The sequence below is a fragment of the Cetorhinus maximus genome, chromosome 31, assembly GCF_964194155.1.
Source record: "Cetorhinus maximus chromosome 31, sCetMax3.hap1.1, whole genome shotgun sequence".
NCBI lineage: Eukaryota > Metazoa > Chordata > Chondrichthyes > Lamniformes > Cetorhinidae > Cetorhinus > Cetorhinus maximus.
Window position 1 is genome coordinate 13,420,785 of NC_135909.1, and position 6,097 is coordinate 13,426,881.

At 44.7% G+C, this 6,097-nt stretch overlaps 1 non-coding gene across 1 annotated transcript; it reads left to right on the top strand.

The window, feature by feature from the left end:
- The first annotated feature begins 5,543 nt into the window (after positions 1-5,543).
- trnam-cau (transfer RNA methionine (anticodon CAU)) lies at positions 5,544-5,615 on the top strand. The gene has a single exon. It is a non-coding gene; the product is annotated as a tRNA-Met (tRNA).
- Positions 5,616-6,097: the final 482 nt, after the last annotated feature.

Consider the following 6,097-nt stretch of genomic DNA (forward strand, 5'->3'; position numbering starts at 1 on the left):
ATCCGAGACTGTGTGTAAAATCTCTCTGACAGTCAGAACTGGATCAGAAATGAAAGCAGTGGTGGCGGCTCAGAGCAACTTAAACACAGAGAGCGGACGGGGCAGAGACAACCTGCTGTCAGCTCCCGGCTCCTCCAGCCTCTCTGTGTTTCTCTCTCCTCATAAACTCCCCAATTCCACTTCAAATTGGACATTTCAGGTTCCCACACTCGCTTCCTTCTGTTAACAAAATCCGAATCTTTGTTGTCGAGAAAGTTCCATCCGAATTAAAGGCAACAATTTCGATTTAAACCCGTTTCTTTGCTGCTTTGATCGCGCCCTCTCAGCCGAGCGCTGACTTCTTCTCTGTGTTTCCACTGAAATCTTGAAATTAACGAAAACTTTGCCTTAAATTCTCTCTTCAGGGCTGAGCAGGGGAGCATCGCGATCCAATTACAGGGAAATCTTGTGATTTTACACAAGAAGGACTCGGAAATCTGTCGCTGAGGCCGAACACACAAACACAGAGACATTAGTCTAACCCGCCCGCCCCTTTAACACACTCTCGCAGATACAATGTTCACATCTGCACATTGACAGGACAAACTGTGTCTCAGATTTACAGCTCCCAGGACAGGCTTTCCTCTCCTCTCGGCCTGTGCTGTGGATTCACGGGGATTAGTTGTAGTTTCCCAGCTCAGTAACTGTTCAACCCTCTGAGACCGGAGCTGCTCACAGTGTCTGTTCCCCAGATTCAGGAGGCTGCAGCCAATCACAGCTGTGCCTGGGTTAACCCGTAACTGGTTTAAATTATGATCTTGTTCAGAAGCAGATTTATTTTTTGATCATTTGAAGACACAGATTGTGTGCACTCAGCCACTAAACAACACTATCCCGCCTTCATGTGGAGTTCAAAAGAGAGGGGGTGGAGGGATTGATAGTGACAGAGTGAGTGAGGGCGGTGAGACACAGACAATGCATCAGTTGCAGAAATCCTTGTAAGCTCTGGTTTTACCCAGAAAGATTCTCGTGGAGTGGCAGAAGCTGCAGTCTCAGATTGCAATGATATTGTAACAGAGACATATTATTAATCCCACACTCAGGAAAAATGCTGTATTTTAACAGAAGAGAGGCAGTATAAACTATAAGGTCCAGTTCTAAAAATTGTGCAAAGGTCAGAGGGACCTTTAGATCTTTGTAGGTGACACGAGATTTTGAGGGAGTAGTTTGGAAAGCAGATGGGATCATTGGTTTCATCAACAGAGGTACTGAGCATACAAGCAGGAACGTTATGTTTAACATCTATAAAGCTCTGGTTAGGCAGCAACTAGAATATTGTGTCCATTTCTGGTCACCACACTTTTGGAAGAATGTGAGAGTCGTTGAGACGGTGCAAAGGGGATTTACTAGAATAGTTCCAGGCATGAGGGGTTATAGCTGCAAAGTTTGTTTGCGGAATCCAGAGCTGCTCTCCTTGAAGCAGCCGAGATTGAGGGGAGGTCTGAGAGAGGTGTACAAGATTGTTTAGATCAGGTAGACAGAGGAAGGCAGTTCCCATTAGCTGAGAGTAGAAGGATTAGGAGACACGGATTTAAAATTTAAGACAAGATGTGCAGGGGGGAAGTCTGGAAGAACATTGTTACTTTCTGGGTTATCACCTGGATCTTGATTCCGATGGGCATCGTGGAAACGGAGATGGTGAATGATTTCAAATGGAAAGTGGGTGGGCGCCTGTGGGAAAAAAAGTTGCAGGCATAAAGCAGGAGAATGGGACTGACTGGATTATTCTACAGGCAGGCAGTATGGACTGGATGGGCCGAATGGCTTCCTTCTGAGCAGCAATGTCTCCATGACTCTATGACTGTATGTCTCTTTGACAGTCTCAGTGAGTGAGAAACAGTGGCCCATGTTTAAACCTCAGTTCCCTGTTGTACACCCTGCAGCTCAGGGCTGTTAGGTTTCACTCTCAGTGAGTGAGTGTTTCACTCAGATTGAATTAATCTGGAGAGTTCCTGTCTGATATTAACTCCTGCCCGGTCCCAGCAAACACCCCGACTCCCGGGTTCCTCCAGTGTTTCTGTAGGATTGCTTTGTGAAGACAGGTCCCTGAACATCAAACAAGCTGAACAGAAAAATCCCAGGTTGTGTCTCTTAATGGGGCGAGTCCCAGTTTTCACCATCCCCTTTCCCATGAGCTCCAGATCATTTGATGATCTCGGATAAAAGTGAATTGGAAAACGTTTCACTGCAAAATGGTTTCATGGAATGTTATAGAATTCTGCGCATGCGTCATTCCGACCCAACAGAGCTCAATGGGTGGGAGCAGAAGAGCGCATGCACGCGGCTCTCCCCCAGCTTTATCTGGGACAGGATGAGCCACCAGTGGAATGACTCCGGTCCTGGGGGAATGGAACAAACAGCAGCCTCCTGGGAGGAGGGAGACAGAATGGCAAGAAGCTGTTATTGAAAATCACTGCTGCTTTCTCTCCGCAAAGCAACAGTGAATATTCCTGGTTGAGTTCACACTCCCCTGGTTTGTTGATATTGGACAGTGAAGAGTGGGAACAGAGCCGGACAGTCAGGATGTGGGGAGTCAGACAAAGAGCAGCTATTGTAGGCACAAGGTGTGAAGACAGGCACGTTTTAAACAGTGGCTGTTTGGTTTTGGTGACAGTTTTATTAGTGGAGATGGCGTCGTAGCAGGAATCTAGAGTTCCAGGTTAATGAACATAAGAACAGAAGGAATAAAGAGCAGGAATAGGCCACTCGGCCCCTCGAATTTGCTCCACCATTCAGTAAGGTCATGGTTGATCTGATTGTAACCTCAACTCCACGTTCCTGCCTCCCCTCGGTAACCTCTCACCCATTTGCTTTCAAGAGTCTACCCCTGCTTTAAAAGTATTCAGAGACTCCGCTTCCACCCTCTTTTGAGGAAGAGAGTTCCAAAGACTCAAGAACCTCAGCAAGAATAAAAAGTCTCCTCATCTCTGTCTTAAATGGACGACCCGTTATTTTTAAACTGTGACCGTGAGTTCTAGATTCTCCTCCAAGAGGAAACATCCTGTCCACATTTGCCGTGTCAAGACACATCAGGACCCCCTTAAGATAATGTTATGGAGGCGCGGGATCAAATCCCACCACCGCTGCCAGTGACATATAATTTTAAAAAATCTTGAAAGTCACATTGATAAAAACCCATCTGGCTCACGCACTCTCCTCCTCCGTTTGAACGAATAGACATTCCTGAGACTTGGGCTCACTGCCGGACTAACTTAGTGCAAACAAAAACAGAAAATGCTGGAATAACTCAGGAGGTCTAACAGCATCTGTGGAGAGAAAGACAGAGTTTACGTTTCATGTCTATATGACTCTTAAACGTTAACTCTGTCTTTCTCTCCATAGATGCGGTTAGACCTGCTGAGTTTTTTCAGCATTTTCTATTTTTCTTTCAGATTTCCAGCATCTGCACTATTTTGCTCTTATCTTACTGTGCTGTTGGTGCTTGTGGAACTGGTGTCTCTGCTCTCTGTGAGTGATACTGTACTTACTGTGTGAGAAGGAGCTGGCTGCACTTCTCCTTTTGTCACCGAATCACTACTTTGATTCTGCTGCTTTCAAATATTTGCCTGTCGGAAGAAAAAGGTATTTATAATAATCCAAAGAGAGAGGAGGTAGCAAATACAAAATAGACCAACGCATTTGTTTCAATTAATAGTCATTGCAAAAAAACAGAAAATTAAAAGCAGCGACACAAGCAGGGTCTGGTCTGAAGGGCAATTCGGGATAGGCAACAGATTCTGGCCTTGTCAGCGACTCCTACATCCCGTGAACAAATAAAAATATAAGTAGATCCTGAGAGTGGGAAGTAGTAATTTGACCTGTGCAGAACTCCCTGCTCTGTCACTCAGTCCCATTCATGGAGCAGTGGATTGTTTATGGATGGCAGGAAATTGTTGTAAAATAATCCAAATCCTTGGTCTGCAGTAGCCGGGTGCTGCAGGACAATCGTGGAATCAGACACTGACTCTGTTCAGAGTGGAAGAGAGAGAGAGAGAGTGGAAGCAAATCATCCTCTATCCCGAAGGTCTGAATAATAATAAGAATAATGGAGACATTCAGATACAGAATTAACCCCACTTCCCCTGGCAGTAATGGGGTCCGATAGACACAGAATGATTCCAACATTGACATTCAGTAACACTGCCTGAAACAGAATTAATCTCACCCTCACATATAGTACCAGGCATTGACCCATAAGAAGAAATCCTACTCTCACAAACTGTTCCAGAGACAGAGATGCAGAATGAATCCTACACTCACAAACACTATCTGTGATGGACATATACAGAACAAATCTTGCTCACGTCTACTAACAGAGTTCTCAGGATGTATCGCACAATCACATTCACTCCTAGAAGGTAACAGATACAGTCAAGAATTGATGACTTTTTTCCAGTTGTGGCTTAACCAGATTTTAACACAAGAAGAGGGAACATCTGAACACGACATGGAACACGTTAATATAACAGGGAACATCGAGGACCCAGGAAGAAAATATTTTCCCAACAGAAAACATCTTCACTGAGCAACAGAGAACATATTTACAGTATAGGAGCATCTTGAGACAACAGAGAACATGTTTACACAGCTGGCAACACGTCTGCACGACAGGGAGGCACGTTACACAACAGTGAAGATCTCTCAACAGCAGAGTGCACAGTTACACAACAGGGAGCACACTTTACGCAACAGGGGCACAGTCACACAACGGAGAACACAGTTAAAAAACAGAGGACACAGTTACACAGTAGAGGGCGGAGTTACATAACAGAGAGCACAGCTCCACAACAGAAGGCACAGTTAAACAACAGAGGGCACAGTAACACAGCAGACAGCACAGTTACACAACAGATATCACAATTACACAACAGAGAGCACAGATAAACAACAGTGGGCACAGTTTCACAATTGAGGTCGGAGTTACAGAACAGAGAGCACAGTTACACAAGAGAGCACAGTTGCACAACAGAGGGCAGACTTACACAGCAGAGGGCACAGTAACACAGCAGAGAGCACAGTTGCACAACAGAGAACACAGTCTCGCCAACAAAGAGCAAAGTTATTCAACAGAGAGCACAGTTATACAACAGGGTGCACATACACAAAACAGAATGCACAGTTACAAAAAAAGGGCACAGGTCCACAACAGAGATCACCGTTACACAACAGGGTGCACAGAGACACAACAGGGTGCACAGTTACACAGCAGGACTCATTATTACAAACCGGGGACATCTCTGACAAACGGAATGGTTTGGACAAATGATCAGTTTCTCCACCTCAGTGTCTTGCTAATTTGCTCGGCATCGTTCTCTGTCATCTTGTGTATCCTGGCAGCCTCTTGCTGCCTTTTTTTCTGTGTTTTTTTTGTCTTTTTCTGGTGTTGCAAAGTGGAATTGTGCAGCCAAGGTGATCCTCCCAACACATCGCTCAAAAGCACAAAGCAAGTGACTATTTATCTCCCTAATACACAAAGTAACATTCATCCACAGCTGACAATGTGTAGCAGAGTGGCGCAGCGGAAGCGTGCTGGGCCCATAACCCAGAGGTCGATGGATCGAAACCATCCTCTGCTATTTATATTCCCACAAATTTATCTAATTTTTCTTTACAGTTTGCAGGTCTTAACATTGGAATCTCGCTTCCTGTAAACACTTCAGTTTGCAACAAATATCCCAAATTGTTTTTATTTACACGAGGACACGAGCTGCAATTGCTGCAAACACACACCAGCCGAGACCAGCCCATTTCTCGCAACGAGCTGGCACAGTCTGAATATTCTTCTCTCGTTCACTATCACTCCATCATTACCTGAATAAGAAATTTCTAAGATGGAAAAATATCGTGAAGTTGATATTTATTAGGTGCAGTATGTCCGATCTAAATGACACCCTGCAGTAATTCATCATTTTAATTTGGACAACAGCTTCCTTCACTGCGACATGTACCATCGAGGACGAGAGAATCATCATAGTGAAGACAGCATCATGTCAAAGGCAGTTAATCAATATTAGGGCAGATATCACAGTTCCTGCTTAATTACTGGTTTAAAACGTGG